Source organism: Hibiscus syriacus, unplaced genomic scaffold (assembly GCF_006381635.1).
Source record: "Hibiscus syriacus cultivar Baekdansim isolate YM2019G1 unplaced genomic scaffold, ASM638163v2 tig00110480_pilon, whole genome shotgun sequence".
In the NCBI taxonomy this organism is placed as follows: Eukaryota; Viridiplantae; Streptophyta; class Magnoliopsida; order Malvales; family Malvaceae; genus Hibiscus; species Hibiscus syriacus.
Window position 1 is genome coordinate 17,596 of NW_024062756.1, and position 19,038 is coordinate 36,633.

Consider the following 19,038-nt stretch of genomic DNA (forward strand, 5'->3'; position numbering starts at 1 on the left):
TGAAAGTTGCTGGGTGTGTTTCAATGGTGGAAGGGTTTAGGGTTTATATAGAAGAGTGAGTGTTGGAAAACGACAGAAGTTCATTGAATAGGGTAGGTTGGTTGTTGCTGAGGATTTTAATCGAGTCTGCATTATTAAATGAATCAATCTTTACGGTCTTCATGCAGCTTTGAATACAGAGTTGACATTTGATCTTTTACACGTCAGGTAATGACAGGTATCCCTGTCCTCATATTATTTTCTACTATTATAAATAATGTAACAATTTTTTAATGAGGATGAATAGAAGAGTATCGGGAAACAATAGTATTTTAAAAGTGACTTTAATAATAAGAGGAAAGATGATGTTATGGTTGTTCAGCATAGATAAATACGTTTAAAGATGAATATTATTAAATTAATTTATAAAATGTTAAATTATAAAATATTAAATATATAATTATAAATTAGTTAAAAAATTTAATGTAATGTAATTTAATTAAAATATAATATATATAAAATATTAGTTTATATAATCTTATTTTAATTATAATTAGATCATATATTAATTTGAGAAATTTATTAATCCTAATTTACTTTCGTAGCATTGAAGTTTATGTCGTAATTATTGTTGTCACCGTCGTCATTATCGTCGTCGTTTCTGCCATCTTTGCTGTCGTCGGCGTTGTCGGCACTGTTATCATATTTCACCACTGACGAACGACAAAGATTAAATCGACGACGAAAAATGATACCAGTAACGGCAGTGGTGGTGGTGGCAGTGGTGACGACGTTGATGACAACAACAGTGACAGCGACGACATCAATGGTGACGAGATGACGGTGGCGGTGACTTCAAAACTATGAAAATAAATTAAGGTTTATAAATGTCTCAAATTAACATTTGATCTAATTGTAATTAAAATAAGATTATAAAAACTAATATTTTATAAATATTATATTTTAATTAAATTACATTTTAAATTTTAACTAATTTATAATTATACGTTTAGTACTTTATAATTTAACATTTTATAAATTAATTTAATGGTTCTCATCGTTAACTGTGTTCATCTGTGCTTGAACGTTGTAAAATTTTTCTAAGAAAAAATATTATTTTTTTAAAAAATTTAAGTTTAAGTAATTGTGTTTATAGTACCATATATATGTTATTACAAGTAAAGATTCTAAAAAAATATTTTATAATCATTACATTACTTACAACTAAAAAAACAAAGAATTGTATATATATATATTTTTAAAAAGTTATAATTTAAATATTTTTTTATATTTATTAATGACTTAATTCTAAAAGTTTTATAATTAAGAATAGATTAAGTAGATGTTGATAATAATTACATCTATTAAAAATTTCAATTTTTTATACAGTTTTGAATATTTTTATATTTTTAATAATTATTGAATTTTATATACATTTTTAAATTTTTCATATAACTTTTTAAAATTTATAATTTTAATATAAGATTTTACATCTATTTTTGAATCATTAAAAAATAAAGACAAGAGTTTAGTTCTTCAATGCTTCGAGAGGGGCAAAATATTGCAGAGGATAGAGGGATAAAACATGGGGCACCCAACTCACCTCCCAAGATGTGATTTTTATTTACTAAAATAAATTTAAAATAAAAATTCCAAAATTTAATTAACATTAAAAAATTACTATTATAAATATAATTAATTATGTTTAATCAACTTCCAAATATTATCGCACACAATCAAGATTTTATGAATAATTAAATCAATAAAACTTTATGTTGCATTAAAATTTTAATATATAATAGATAAAATCACAATTTTAATTTTTAAAAATTAATAGATAAAATTAAACATTGTTAATAGATTTAATTGTACGCAGTTTTCTAAGTATTAATGTTTAGGTTGATATTTATATAATAATATCAAACAATTTTATATACAATCAATAAATTATATGTTTGTATATTGAAAAACTTTTAAAATTTGAATAAAAATTAAAATGACAATTATTCACCCAAATGACTCATATAAATTATTGATAGAGAAAATAATATTAGTGACCGAAAATGCCTTATAATATACGATTTTGACCAACTTTTTTTCGATTTGCCAAAATGACAAACAAAATCGCAATGCGATCTCCAGTATCGCAAATCAGTTTCCAGATTCGCAACGCGATTTTGACTATTGCATTGCGATTTTCCAAATTTGCGTTGTGATTTTAGAAAATCGCAATGCGAATATGTAAATCGCAACGCGATTCTGACTATCGCAACGCGATAATACAAAATCGCAATGCGATTTTCAAAGCGCCATTAGTATCGCAACGTGTATTTTATTTTCAAATTCCAAACACGAATATTAATATATCCCGTAATCGCAACTCATAACCTAAAACCCTAAATCACAACTCAGTCCCATCTCTATCTCTCACTCTCTACGGCGACATCCGTCCTCATCTCCGACGAAATCCGTCCTCATCTCCGGCGAAATCCGTCTATCTCCATCTCTCAGAGCCACCCTCACAATCATTCACGGTCAGAAATGGAAAATCAACCAAATCAACTACCGATGGTTAGTTTTTTTATTTTATTTTTTTGAAATTTTTGCATTATTATTAAGTTTTTCATATTGAAATTGATGATAAGTTTACTGGTAATTTCAATAATAGATTAACCATTTCACTTAGATTGCTTATTAAATTCATTCGATTGCTGCCAATACTGCTAAACTGTTTAGTCTTTAACCCTGTGAAGTTAGTATTTGTCTTTGTTTTGTCTTTTGGTTGAAGTAATGCAATTCATTCAAGTTTCAATTTTAAACAATGACTATTTGAAACCGAGAATCGCAACGCGAAATGAAAATCGCAACGAAAAAATCGTAACGCGATTTTAGTTTCGCGTTGCGATTTTCTCGTTGCGATTTTCATTTCGCGTTGCGATAGTCATTTTCGTGTTGCGATTTTCATTTTCGTGTTGAGATTTTAAGTTTCAGAAACTATTCTTCTTCTGCAAATTGAAACTTGAATGAATTGCATTACTTCAACCAAAAAATAAAGACAAATACGAAATTCACAGTGTTGCAAATTTAAGTTTGAAGAATAAACTACTACTACTCTTTATGTTTATTATTGTTTTTTGTATATCTTCACAGTGTAGTTTTTGGTATATCTAACTTGGTATGTTTATTGTTTTTGTAGAACTTTTTTTCGGCTCAATTGACCTTAAGGAATAAAATAAGCCTAGTCACTACAATTACGTCGAAGCTTTCACCTGTACAAAGAAAATTGTTTGAGGATACTTGCTTCGGGCCATGGCTGAAAGTATAACATCCGGGTGGAGATGTTATGTTGACCCATTTGTGGCTTCAGAACATGACTAGCGATCTACCCGAGAGTATAAAACGTGGTAATGAAGAGATATGGTTTCATTTTCCACCGGCGTATACGTGTTTTGGGCGAGAGAAGTTTTGCTTAATCACTGGTCTACGCTTCGGACACGATGATGTAGGTAGATACACTAGTCATATTACCCGCCCATCATGGTTATCCTGTGTTTTTCCTGAGCTGTCAATGGAGAAGCCGAATTTACACGTCGACGACTTGACGATATTATTTAATAAGAAAGATGGTTTTACTCGGATGGATAACATCGATGTTGTCCGAGTATGCCTTTTAGTACTTTTGCATGCCGACTTTTTAGGCAGAGAGGCCAGACAACCTATTCCTAAGGACCTAATATTATTGGTAGAGGACCTAAATGCATGGAACCTGTTTCCGTGGGGTTTGTATCTATGGAAAGCTACCTTGAATAAGTTGTCGTCTGTCTTTGATGACCGAAAAAGTTTGCGTGGCGATGGTTCCAAATACACTTTGTTAGGCTTTATTTGGGCCTTTAAGGTAAGAATTTCTATATAATGTTTCCAAAATTATAATTAATTATTTAACAATTACTAATGTTTGTGTATTATATTATTTGTAGATTTGGATATTTGAGGCTTTTCCCGGCATGCAGACATATGCATTAAAAACTTCAAATGATATTCCTAGGGCTATTTCCTGGAAGAGGAAACGGCGACTGTTGGATTGGGAAGAGTTACTACGGTATACGACAATAAATGATATAAGTTAACACAAATATTACTATATATAAACAAGTTATTACTAGTACACGTTTAACTTTGTTTGAGCTTTTATATTGTTAGGAGGTCAACACTCCATTACAGAGGCTGACACCCACGGAGGCTGAGCTTGCCACTGATTGGTGGCAAGCTAGTAAGCGTTTTTTTGATGGCACGGATGATGAAAAGCCTCCACTTCGAGAGCCATCACCTCACCCAGAGCCATCACTTCTGAACGTTGGGGATGATTAGAGAATATAATATAGTTGTTTTAGTGTGAAAACAATTAATAAAACAGCTTGGAGCATGGGGGAATCGGTACCCCCTATGGGGAATCGATTCCCTAAGTGTAAAATTAAAATATTTCGACCGTTACACAGGGGGGAATCGGTTCCCTCCGAGCATACTGGAATTCTCGGAGCCAAACCATTAAGGGGGAATCAGTTCCCTCTGAGCAATCTGGAATTTTTGGCTTTGAAATGGTTCGAAATACTTTGTAAAATTATTTTGAAATTGTTTTAAGATTAAAACTTAATTTTACACTTGAGTAAGGATTAAAAATGATTTTTGAAAGATTTAGAGTAATGTTTTGATATTCGAATAATTATATCGAATATACTTAGAAAACCTTTATTGCACAATCTTAAAATTCATTTAACTTAATTTTTTATATCGAAATATCAAAATGTTTTCAACAATCTCCCCCTTTTTGATATAACAAAACATTTTAGTAATTTTAAGATTTTAAAATCAAAAACCGACGTTTTTGAAAATTACCCCCCCTTACTTTAAGACTTACTCCTCTTTTAAAACATTTAACACTTTTTTTATTGCCAATTCACCCCCTCTTGGCCAATTCCGTCAATCGATTAAATCAACAATTGGCATCAGAGCCTAACTCATTTAAAGGTTTAATCGCCTCTTGAGTCGATTTGGGAAGAGTTATATCGATAATCAAAGTCATCAGTGGCCTCTACTTCAAACTTAGACTCCAGTCTCGATTCAATGCCCGTCAACAAGCCTCTTTTCTTCAATGGGGCTAATTATGCCTATTGGAAAAATAGGATGATGTACTTCATTCAAGCAAGTGACATGGGAGCATGGAATGTCGTAGAAGAAGGATACTTCAAGCTTTCCACTCATCCAAGATTATGGAGTGAAGGAGAGACAAAAATGTTCCAGCTCAACTCCAAAGCCATCCACATCATATTTTGTGCTCTTAGACCAGATGAATACGGAAGAGTTTCATCTTGTACAACCGCCAAAGAAATATGGGACAAACTTCAAGTCACTCATGAAGGTACCGATGAGGTAAAGAAATCTAAAATTAGTATTCTAACGCATAGCTATGAAAATTTCAGGATGAAACCAAATGAAGATATCAAAGCTATGACGGATAGATTCTCAACGATTGTCAATGGTCTCAAATCATATGGAGAGATCATTTCAAATGAAAAGCTTGTGAGGAAGTTCGTCTACTCCCTCCCAAAATCGTGGCAATCAAAGAAGACGACAATCATCGAGTCTAAGGATCTAACATCCTTAACTCTTAAAGAGCTAATCGGTTCACTCCTCACTTATGAAATGATGCTTGAAGATGAGGTGGACCTTGATAAGATTGAAGAGACACCAAAGGAGAAGGAGAAGAAGAAAAACATTGGAGTTGCTCTCAAATCCACAAAAAATGAGAGTGATTCGGATGAAGATGACGATGACGAGGAAATGACATTGTTTGCCAAATGGTTCAGAAAAATTATGAGACCTTACCGAGGAAGAAAATTCAAACGAAATGAAGGCCTAAAAAATGAACCAAAAGAGAAAGACCCGATCATTTGCTATGAATGCAAAAAGTCGGGGCATGTCAAATATGATTGCCCACAATTGAAGAGAAAGGGTCAATCAAAGAATAAGCACAAGGCTCATGTGGCTACATGGAGCGATGAAGAAGGTTCCGATGAAGAGGAACAAGAAGTAGCAAACTTGTGCTTAATGGCATTCGGGGAAGATTCTAAGGTAACCTCTAACTCATCTGATTTTGATGATTTATCTTATGATGAGCTATTAGAGGAATATAATGGGTTGGCTTCGGATTATGAGAAATTATTTTTAAAATATAAAAATGATGTTTCAAAATTGAAAAATGAAAATAAACTCATATCCAAAACCAAGAAAGATCTTCAAAGTAAAATCAAAGATTTGCAAATCAAACTAGAAGAGTTTGAAAAGAAAAATTTAGATTTGCAAAATATACTTTCAAAAGTCAATGATGATCTTAAAGCTTCTTTTGATAAAGTTGGAACAAACATTTTGAAAGTGGAGAAAATTCAAAATCCAACTTTGTTAGAAAAAGTTTTAAAAACTACAATCATAGAGGTCCCCAAAGAACCTTTAATAGAAAAATCGTTAGAAGTATATGGGTTCCTAAGGAGCTCATTACTACTAAAGATAAGGATATCCTACACAAATGGATACCTAAGGGGACTAGGATTTTGGAAACTAATGAATATGGACCCAAAAGAATTTGGGTACCAAAAATTAGAAATTAATTTATGTTTGTAGCAAAAGGAGCATTGCTACAAGGCACGGGAAACAAATCCAAATTCATGGTACCTTGATAGTGGATGCTCAAGACACATGACCGGAGACAAAAACCGGTTCATTGAGCTTAATGCCAAAAATGGAGGAGAAGTGACTTTTGGTGATGATTCAAAAGGTCACATTGAAGGTATTGGTACTATTGGTAATACCTCTTCCATACAAATTAAGAATGTTTTATATGTGAATGGATTAAAGCATAATCTATTGAGTATTAGTCAATTTTGTGATAAGGGATTCAATGTCATGTTTGATATTAATGGTTGTAAAGTCATTGACATTGCATCTAATCGGATTATGCTTGTTGGTCATAGAATAGGAAACATATACATGGTGCATTTAGATTCTATTGATATGACTAATTTGTGCCTAGTTGCTAAGGATGAACATGATAGTTGGTTATGGCATAGGAGACTAAGACATGCTAGTATGAGTATTTTGCAACGGCTAATTCAAGGTGATTTAGTTCGAGGGTTGCCTAAGCTTAAATTTGATAATGATAAAATCTGTGATGCTTGTGCTAAAGGAAAACAAAAGCGAGTTTCTTTTAAATCCATTAATGACGTTTCAACTAGTAGAGTATTACAATTGATCCATATAGATATTTTTGGGCCAACTAGGACTACTAGCTTGGGTGGAAAACAATATGCATTTGTCTTGGTAGATGACTACTCTAGATATACTTGGGTTCTATTCATAAGTACTAAAGATGAAGCATTATAAAAATTCATCACGTTTTCAAAAGTAATCCAAAACGATAAAGGTTACTCTATAACTAGTGTTAGGAGTGATCATGGCACTGAATTTGAAAATCTTGGATTTACTGAGTTTTGTAATTCTAATGGTATTAGTCACAATTTTTCAGCACCTAGAACCCCTCAACAAAATGGATTTGTTGAGAGGAAAAATAGAACTTTAGAAGAAATGGCTAGAACCATGCTTTGTGAAAATAATTTGCCAAAATATTTTTGGGCGGAAGCCACAAATACCGCTTGTTATATTATAAATCGAGTAATGATTAGGCCAATTTTAAAGAAAACTCCATATGAAATTTTCAAAAATAAAAAGCCTAACATTAGCTATTTTCATCCTTTTGGATGTAAATGTTTTGTTTTAAACAACGGTAAAGAGAACCTTGGCAAATTTGATGCTAAAAGTGATGTAGGAATTTTTCTGGGTTATTCCTTAAATTCTAAAGCTTATCGAGTATTTAATAAAAGAACTTTAGTTGTAGAAGATTCTATACATGTTGTTTTCGATGATAATCCCCTTCCGAGGAAGGATTCTTGTGTGAATAATGATGTAGGTGTTATAAATACAAATGACGTTAGACATGACGTTGGAGAACCATCATCAAAAGAAGAAACGAAAAATGAGGAAACTTACGATCCTCTTGAGAATCCAACCATTGAAGAAAGGGAAGTATCTTATCCAAGAGAGTACAACTATGTCAAGGATGGTGAAATTATAGGTGATCCATCCAAAGGGGTAACAACTCGATCTTCTCTTAGAAATATTTGTAATTATGTTGCATTTATTTCATGCATAGAGCCTAAGAATATTAAAGAAGCATTAAAAGATGAACATTGGATTATGGCTATGCAAGAAGAATTAAATCAATTTGAGAGAAGTAAAGTATGGACATTAGTTGAAAGGCCTAGTAATAAATCTACTGTAGGTACTAGATGGGTATTTAGGAATAAGCTTGATGAGAGTGGTAATATAGTGAGAAACAAGGCTAGACTTGTTGCTCAAGGGTATACTCAAGAAGAGGGCATAGACTATGATGAAACATATGCTCCCGTAGCTAGGATGGAAGCAATTAGAATGTTACTAGCATTTGCATGTTTTCATGAATTTAAATTATATCAAATGGATGTTAAAAGTGTATTCTTAAATGGTTTTATAAAAGAAGAAGTGTATGTGGAACAACCTCCAGGTTTTGAAGATTCAAAATTTTCAGATCATGTTCTTAAATTGACAAAAGCACTTTATGGTTTAAAGCAAGCTCCAAGAGCTTGGTATGAAAGATTGTCAAATTTTTTAATTGAAAAGGTTTTTCAAAAGGGAAGGTTGACACTACATTGTTTTTAAAGCATAAAGGTAAAGATTTATTAGTAGTTCAAATTTACGTTGATGATATAATATTTGGTTCTACTAATGATGTTCTTTGCCAAGAATTTTCTAAGCTAATGCAAAGTGAATTCGAAATGAGCATGATGGGGAAGCTCTCATTTTTCTTGGGACTCCAAATCAAGCAAAGAAAAGATGACATCTTCATCAATCAAGCTAAGTACGTCAAAGATATGCTCAAGAAGTTTGGACTGGAAAATGGCAAACCTCATGACACTCCAATGAGCTCTTCAACAAAGCTTGACTTAGATGAAGGAGGTAAATGTGTAGATGTTAAATTATATAGGTCAATGATTGGATCACTACTTTATCTAACTGCTAGTAGACCGTATATTATGTTTAGTGTTTGTTTATGTGCTAGATTTCAATCATGCCCTAAGGAATCACATTTACTAGCTGTTAAGAGAATCTTTAGATACCTTAAGGACACTCTTAGTTTAGGACTTTGGTATTCTAGAGACTCTAACTTTAGCTTGCATGCTTTTTCTGATGCGGATTATGGAGGATGCAAATTAGATAGGAAAAGCACCTCCGGTACTTGCCAATTCCTTGGAAATATGCTGATTTCTTGGTTTTCAAAGAAACAAATTTGTGTTGCATTATCTACCACTAAAGTCGAATACATTTCAGCTGGTAGTTGTTGTGCACAAGTTTTATGGATGAAACAACAACTTTTTGATTATGGAATTGAAGTTGGTACCATTCCTATCAAGTGTGACAATACTAGTGTTATTTGTCTCACTAAAAATCCCATCCAACACTCTAGAACTAAGCACATTGAAATAAGACATCACTTCATTAGAGACCATGTCACTAAGGAATATGTAGTTCTAGAGTTTGTTGATACTTTGCACCAATTAGCGGATATCTTTACAAAACCTTTAGACAAGGAAAGATTTTGGACACTTAGAAGAGAATTAGGTTTAACCAACCTATCTTCACTTAGTGTTTAAAATAATTTTAGCACTTTTAAGACTAAATGAAAAATGCTAATTTTTAATTGCATTCATTGCTATTAGTTAGGGGGAGTTTATGATTCTTGATGAAAAATTAATTTTATGTTCAAATATCGTTTAAAGAATAACTTGATTATTTGAACATGATTAATTTTCAATATATGAGTTGCCAAAACCACTAGAGAAAATTAATTTAGCATTTTATGTGTTTAAAATCGGATTTTAGCATTTTGGTGCAGAGGGAATCGATACCCCCATGAGGGAACCGATTCCCCCTTTGAAGGGGAACCGATTCCCCCATAGGGGAATCGATACCCCCTAGGGTTCTGGATTTTAACACGGGCAGAACCCTTAAATCCTCAAAACCTTCTTTTCTTCTTCCTTCCGCCGTTTCTCCTCTCTAACCTCTCAAATCTCCATTTTTGCCTCAAATCATTAATTTTAATCAGATTTCACGTCAAATATCATCTTCTAAACTTGCTATCATCATTAAAATCGTGCAAACAACATCAAAATCCACTCAATCTCATCCTTCAAGGTAAAATTTTCTAAACTCTCTATTTCATCAATTTATGAACATAAAACTAGTTTTAATTAGTTCTAGGTTGAACTTTAGATCGGGCGTTGATTGTTTAGTGATTAGAAACTAGATATTACAACTAATTTCATCAAAAACACGAGAATTTTCCAAAATATTTAAAATTTTCGAAATAAAAAAAATTGTTTTTCAAATTATTGTGTTTTGATTGAATTATGTTGTTGTTATGAAAACTATACATATATTGTTTTTCAAAATCTTATTTTTCAAATAGTTTTCAAAAACTTTGCCCATTAGAATTGAATTAGAGAACCTTGAAATATTGAGGACTCAATTGAGTTTTGGGATTAATTGAATTGCATACATGTGTTTTCTAAATTGTAGGTTATCCATCCTATTTCGATTTCCTAAACCATGTTCAATCCTAAACGTGCTAGACCATCATCTAGTCGCTCACACCGTCAACCAAATCCACCTCCAAATCCTCATCCTATTCCTGAAAATCCAATTCCTAATCCTAATCCCATTGATCCTAATTTGACTATCCAAAACTCGTGCTTCAATTATCCTGGTCCTAGAAATCATCGTTTTTGATATTATCAATATTTCGACTCTTACAAAATTAGAGAAAAATGTATCCCTTCTCGTCAAGCTATGTGAGATATTAATTTTAATTATCTTCCTCTTTTACAGGAGTGGAAATTTGATAAACTTTTTGATCTTGAACCCATTGTCTACCATCAACTTGTTCGTATTTTCTATTCTAATGTCGTTTGTGTTAAAAACCGAACTGAAACAGAAACTATAGGAATTCGTTCCTACCTCCTAGGACAATTCTTATATATTGACTCGACTTACATAGCCAATGCATTCAGATTAGATAATGATGGTATTTCAAATGAGAAACAAATCTTAGGATCTCGTTATAAAAGAAAGGATAGTGCAAGTGTCTTAGACCTTCATGAACGTTTTCTTCATCTAATGATTTCTTGGTGGTTTCGACCATCTGGAGGTCGTTATTCTACTCCTAGAGCCTTGGATCTTTGGTGGTTACATTGTTTTGAAAACGGTATTAAAATAAACCTACCTCATATCATTTTTGCTGAAATTATTGAAACCGTAAACCTTGAACCTAACATGAAACTCTGTTCATCTCTAGTTTATGGTTGCATTTTGAGTAACCTATTTTCTAAAGCCGGGCTTAGAGTTGGTCTAGATGCCTCCTTTCCTCTAAAGAAACAAATTAATATTCTTTCCTTAACGAGAGCGGGATGAATAAAGGATAAGGAAACCGGTGAATGGATTCGATCGTCTGAACATACTCCGGGAGCTAGTTCTTCACGAGCTCAACCAGAAGCTGACGATGATCCCGAGCTTCAATAATTAATGCGATACATTGATGAAGCCGAAGATGAGCCTGAGCAGCCTGAGGAGCAAGCACAACAAACGCATCAAATGCCTCCATATTTTCAATCCTTTATGGAGACATTCGATTTCCGATATGCTACCATGGATTCACGCTTTACTTCTATAGAGTCCCATTTATCCACAATGGGAGCTCAACAATTAGAAATTCTTTGGGATATGCGTGCAAACAACGAAGCAACTAACGCACGTATTAATGAACTCACTCACGAAATGGCCGCTATACGAGCTTGTTTTCCTCCTTCCGAGCCGGATGTTTGATTCTATGCTTAGTTTTAAAACTTTAAACTAAAATATTATTGCATGAACATTTTGAATATTTTTGGAATGTTTGATTTTGAGGATTGTTAGACTTTGGATTTGTTTGGACGTTTGAGCTTATATATTTGGCTTAGTTAAATTTATTGCATCATTTACATCATTTTAGTAATATGACCAATTTTTCCATGTCGCATTAATTATGAATATTGATTATGAAACTAATGGCTAACATTTCTCTTGATTGTGATCTTAGCAGCTTAAACTATATTCAATTGGCTAAATGATTTCAAAAACTTGTTTAAATTCTTTACAAATGTCTTTTTTATTTAACAAAAAGGGGGAGAAGTGTTAAATGTTTTAAAAGAGGAATAAGTGTTAAAGTAAGGGGGAGTAATTTTCAAAAACGTCGGTTTTTGATTTCAAAATATTAAAATTACTAAAATGTTTTGTTATATCAAAAAAGGATCGATTGACGGAATTGGCCAAGAGGGGGGTGAATTGGCAATAAAAATTTTGGTGGAAGCTTTTGCAGAAAATTGAAAGAAATTGCACAGCGATTTAGAGTGGTTCGACTTTCTCAACCAAAGTCTACGTCCACTACCTTAGCTATCCACACTAAGGATTTTCCACAAATTCACTAATTTGTCTTTCTTTTGAGGACAAAGAGTAACCTTATAAAACCTCAAGAATTATACCCCAAATTCTTGAGAACACTCTCTCCCAAAGAGAACAACACAAATTTGCAAACTTACAAGGAAATCCTCACAAGGTATATTGTTTGCACAATTCTAGAACAAAGAAAAGAACACTAAAAAATGAATACAATTGAGCACAATAAGTGTTCTTGAAAGCAAGATGAATATTGAATGAAAAATAGGCTTGAAATGCTCAAACTTGAGGTTTGATGCTTTCTCTTTGATTCTCACTTGATTCTAGTTGCTTGATATTTCTTGTTTTTTATCAGTGGCTTCTAAGCTTGCTTAAATACACCTTGAATCACTTTTGAACGTTGGGGATGATTAGAGAAGATAATATAGCTGTTTTAGTGTGAAAACAATTAATAAAACAGCTTGGAGAGTGGGGGGAATCGATACCCCCTATGGGGAATCGGTTCCCTAAGTGTAAAATTCAAATATTTCGACCGTTACGCAGAGGGGAATCGGTACCTCCTGGGGGGAATCGGTTCCCTCTGAGCATACTGGAATTCTCGGAGCCAAACCATTAAGGGGGGAATCGGTACCCCCTTGGGGGGGAATCTGTTCCCTCTGAGCAATCTGGAATTTTTGGCTTTGAAATGGTTCGAAATACTTTGTAAAATTATTTTGAAATTGTTTTAAGATTAAAACTTAATTTTACACTTGAGTAAGGATTAAAAATGATTTTTGAAAGATTTAGAGTAATGTTTTGATATTTGAATAATTATATCGAATATACTTAGAAAACCTTTATTGCACAATCTTAAAATTCATTTAACTTAATTTGTTATATCGAAATATCAAAATGTTTTCAACACATTGTCTGATTTGAGAGATATTATTAAGGGATGGAGCTCTCATTTGGCTAAATTCTTGGATGTGATTAATTATTGGACTTATTCTGGAAACAAGAAGCCAAAGAAGTTCAATGTTACAGTTATCAGAGACGAGACCGCGCCACAACAAACGCAGAGAGCCAGAGGGGATTGTGGTCCTCTCGTATGCATGTGCTTGGAGCGTTTGACGACAGGAAGTATACAGTTTCTACCTCCCACCGATAGAGATAGAGGTGCAGTAGGCTTGTGGTTTCGGCATTTTATGGCTAGAGCGATATATATGAGACGCTGCCTACCTGCATCCGCGTTATGAAAGTGTCCATAAACAATTGGTAAGTCAAATGCAAGTGTTGTTAAGTACCTAGAATTCAATAATTTACTGTTTGTTGGTTTTAGATGTGTAGAAAGTGTTGTTTGAGCAAATGTTTGGTTTCTGCAGGTTAATCCTGAAGTGAGCTGCGTGAAATTGATGTATGGGTGCATAAACAACTGTCTGGGGTACACTTTTTTTTATTGTTTAATTGATTCTTAAAAGTTGATTTGTTTAATTGATGAGGAAAATAAGAATTATTATTATTATTTTCTTGTTTAATTATTTGTAAAAGTTGATTTGTAAAAGTTGATTTGTTTAATTGATGTGTAAATAATTCTTATTTGTGCTTGTTTAATTAATTGAAATGTAAAAGTTGATTTGTTGGTTTCAATCTGCATCATATTAAAAGCAAAAGACCTGTTGAAGGTACACTTTCACAACGCTAAACTCAAAATCGCAATGCGAAAGTCAAAATCGCAATACGAAAGCCAAAATCGCAACGCGAAAGTCAATTTGCATTGCGATAGTCTAATACGCTTTGCGATTTTCTCTTTGCGATAGTCAAATTCCCGTTGCGATAATCAAATTCGCGTTGCGATTTTTGCATTGCGATAGTCAAATTCGCGTTGCGATAGTCAAATTCGCTATGCGATATTCAAATGAATGTGTAATAAGTGATAACAACTGAACATATCATAGCAATGTTCAAACTCAAGTTACTAATACATACCTAACTGAAAATGTTAAAAGTTTACACATAAAATACACATAATACAACGTTTTCATTTAAAAATCACCTAAGTTAATAGTCCCAAAAGGTGAAGCCGGTTATGATTGGGATTTTGATTTTGATTGCGATTTTGATTGTCTTTTGCTTGACACCATATGAGCTTTGGATTTTGATGAGGATCCATATTTTGGTAGAGGAAAAGATGATTGTGATGACACTGGTGATCCACATGTCAACCTTGTATGACCACTTTCCTTGCACCGACTACATGTCGATCTCTTCTTCTCTTCACCCTTAGACGGTATACGATCGTGACTTTTTGGTCGGCCAGGTAGCCTTATGTCCATGGCTGGTGGCAAAACTATTTGTAAGTCATCTGGTATGTCACACTCAGAAGGATGTGGAATAGGGTAGATAATCTCAGCATAAGTATGTTGATATACTTCTGTAGTGTAGCAATCCATATCGTATGCGCTTGAATCATCTTGGTTTAGATGAAGAGCAACTTTTATAACATGACCACACGGATAACTAGATGTTTGTCATTTCATACTACTACACGTCTTTGCATTTAGATCAACAAGCTCATTTAAGTTATTATTCAGTACTTCAAACAAATTGTTTGAACATGGTTCAACTCTCCATGATGTTGACTTCACAACACGTTTCGTTATCTTTTTTTCAGTCCATGGTGTAACACGATGTTCCAATGTTCCTGTAAATTTAAATAAATAATACTTAGTAAAATATATGATAAGTTACGAATTTAAAAAAATAATACATGCATGGTTTCTTTTCTTGTAGTACCACTGTTGAATAGAGGCTCGAAAAAACTCCATTAACATAATAATGGGTAATTTCTGGAATGACGACTTAGAGCGTTGATTGATTCTTCACTATTAGACGTTATGAAACTATATCTTGCTACAAGTTGATGTACTATTGACCATCTTTCAAACCCGACATCTTCTAGTGTTTGAGCACATTGAGGCAAAACACGTCTTAAACAATTTATATGCTTATTAAAATCCACTTCCCGATAAGTTTTTACAGCATTCCAGTATGTCCATTTGTGATTTTTTATACCAGCAGACCTTGATTTTAGATTTCTATACAAATGAACACCACAAAGTCCATGAAAAGCTTCTGGAAAACACCTTCTAACAGTGTTGTCAATTGAGTTTGCCCTATCAGATATGATTGTCAGATTGCTAATAGGACCTATGCAATCCCTAAGATGTCCCATAAACCATGTCCATGAATCAGAGGTTTCAGATTTGACAACCCCGTAAGCTATTGGCAATATCCCATTGTTAGCATCCATGACTACTGCTAATAAGTTTACTCCAAGGTATCGACCTTTCAAATGTGCTCCGTCAACTATAATAATTGGGCGCATGCAAGTAATAAACGAACGAATCTACAAAATAATATACACAAGAAATATAATCATTTAAATGTGAAATGCATGTAACTAACAAAAATGAGTCAACAAAATTATATTGATTTACTAACCGCAGCACCAATGGCGATAAACAACAACTCAAAGTGGTCATCTCTATCTATTTTGATATGAGTTACCGACCCATGATTTTTCAGCTTTAAATTGTGACAATAAGCCGGCAGTTGGGCAAACGATGCTTCTGGCGACCCACTCAACAATTCCAAGGCATAACATTTGGCTCTCCAAGCTTGAGAATATGAGATACTAATCTTGAACCGAGCATTCATGTCAGTCATAATTTCATGTCCCCGATATACCCTGCCATTCAAAAACATTAACTCAGCCAGAAAATCACCCAACACCTTTTTATTTGCCTGTCTATGGTGAGGAAAAACTTGGGTTCTTGAACATGTATGTTTATCAATAAAAGTCCTAACTTGAAACATTTCGCAATCTTTTATCCTCTTTGCAATCATACGCCACGTACAGTTTTTGTCAATCATACACCTTGTTTTGAAACGATCTTTGCTTGATTTATTAACTTTTAGTTGATAGCCATCTTCCACACATTTCGTATACAAAGCTATCTTCAAGTCTTCCTTTGTATCAAAACAATCATCTTTCTTGATTCGAATAATTTTTGTGTAACAATCAACTGCTATCTTTACCAACTATTCTTCCGGTATCTGAAGTAATTCTGGCATATTCCAGTTATACTCCCGTGGCATTTTCTTCGGGGACTTTTCTTCGAGGATTTCTTCTTCTTCTTTTTCTTCTTCAGGGTTATATGAATTACAGAATGGATGTTCAACATGTTCATTCACAGTCGTAACTTCCTCCTCATTATCATCAACAACATCTTCCTCGGCAGCGACTGTTTCATCATCAAAATTCGGGTATTGACCAATATCAAAATCATTACACGCAGGGTCTATTTCTTCTTTTGAAACATCATCAAAATCTGAGTATTGACCAAGATCAAAGTCTGGGTATTGACCAAGATCAAATTTCGAATACTGACTAGTACTCACAATTTTTTCTGTTGGCTCATCATCGTCTAACTGGTCAATACGAAAACCGGAATTTGGTGCTGAAAGTTTATTGGGATTTGGATTAGGGAAATGTTGTGGATTTTGAGATTGTGTTTGGTATTGGAAATGTGGTGAAACAAAATTTGATTGGTGATGAAATTGTGGTGAAACCATTAAATTTTGAGCACCATAAACTGGGGGTTGAAAAACTTAGTTGATTACTACCCGCTACTGACCCAACTTCACTACTTCTAGGTTCAACAACATACAATGTAACATCATCTTGCGAAACACTAATGTAAGCAATGAATCGTTCAACATCTTCATTGTCGGTTAACAAATAAACTTTACTTTTTCTCTGATAAGATAGCTTAAATCCACTTAGGGGCTCTAAATTCAATTTATTTGCAACACGTAACATTAGAGTTTCATAAGTTAACTTTTTTAATGACAGTTTTAGTTGAAGATTCATGGGTAAAGACATATATTGTAAAACACCATGAATATTCTCCCATGACCCTCCAAAATACAAATCTATCCAAACATGATCAACATTAGATGATTTCATTGTAGTAAATTAATTTACCAAACAAACGAGCTGCGAAACTAAAACCTGTTGCCGGATGGGGAAGGATGTCGTTGGATATAGGAACGGATGTCGCTGGAGAGAGTGATAGATGGAGATGGAATGAGTTGCGATTTAGGGATTTAGGTTATGAGTTACTGCTGCTGCGTAGTTATATACCCAAAACATTTGTGTTGCGAAACTAAAACATGTTGCGAATTTGAAATTCAGTGTTACGATAGTTAGAATCGCGTTGCGATAGTCAGAATCGTATTGCGATAGTCAGAATCGCGTTGCGATTTACATATTCGCATTGTGATTTTCTAAAATCGCAACGCGAATTTGGAAAATCACAATGCGATAGTCAAAATCGCGTTGCGAATCTGGAAACTGATTTGCGATACTGGAGATCGCATTGCGATTTTGTTGGTCATTTTGGCAAATCGAAAAAAAGTTGGTCAAAATCGTATATTATAAGGCATTTTCGGTCACTGAGGTTATTTTCTCTTATTGATATAATAAAAGTCAACAAAATAAGGAATGGTGAAATGAGCAAAGGCAGGCGAGTGGATCCGCAACAGTGATGGGTGAACTTACCCAATTCCCTAGAGACACTGAACACCGACGCCGTACAAAGACGAAAACACGTGTCACAAATATATAAGAAGTTCGTTTCCGACCATGCAAACTAAGAGTGTTCTCGGTTCGGCTCAGTTTTTAACGAAAACTAAATTACATAGAACTTAAAATTTAAGATTTAATTTGGTTCGGTTTTACTATTTTAATAGTATAATGTTAAAAAATGATTTTAATTTTTGACTGAATAATCATTTTATCCCTTATTTTCTTGAGCATTTTGGCACTTAACATTTTATTTTACGGGAAAAACCCTTTTATAAATGAAAATTATTAGTTAAGAAATTGTTAACACTAAAAAAATATAGACATTCTTATCATAAAAGGAAACGTTGAGAGTCAAAAATCTCTAAGAAAAAAGAACAAGAACTAAAGTGAATATTCCGTCAAATATTATAAACATTTTCATCCTAACATGTTGAAGACTAATTTTGACATTATAGTGTTTTTAATTATTCATATTTAAATTGAATTTGTTAATTCAACATAAAAAATACAAACTTCAAGCTTAAACCGAATGTAAATATATATGTTTAAATTCAAAAAAATAATATTATTAATTTCGTGAACTTGTTTATTTTTATCTTATAACAAATTAAAAATGAATTTATTTTTGAAACATTATCTTTTTCTTTTCAAATTCGTGTTGATTTGAAACAAACAAGTTTCAAAGAAAATAACTAAAATCGAACCAAATTGTATAATAAAATGTCTAAACCGAATTAAAATCTCAAACTAAATTAAACTGCATAATTCAATTCTAATCAATTTTTTGGTTTTATCGG